We start from the raw sequence: 275 nt of genomic DNA on the forward strand, positions 1-275 counted from the left end.
ACTGGGCGCTGTGTGTGCTGTCTGTCCATCGTTCGTAGTGGTTGGGTGCGTTGAAACAGCTTGTAATTCTTCTCCGTTGTCCTGTTGGTCGTTGTTGTCTCTTTTTCCTTGTTGTTGTGGTCTATGCGCGAGGTGAAGGAGTAGGTGGGTGAGTGAATTCCACACAGCTCCTATGAGTTGCAGGCCGCAGCCGTAGACCGTGTGTAGGGCGTATCCATGAATGGCGGTATCTATAATAATTTTGATCACTCTGATTATTATGAAAATTCCGAGTT

The sequence above is a fragment of the Odontomachus brunneus genome, unplaced genomic scaffold (genome assembly GCF_010583005.1).
Source record: "Odontomachus brunneus isolate Ranch 3 - 2012 unplaced genomic scaffold, Obru_v1 Obru_scaffold_347, whole genome shotgun sequence".
Lineage (NCBI taxonomy): Eukaryota > Metazoa > Arthropoda > Insecta > Hymenoptera > Formicidae > Odontomachus > Odontomachus brunneus.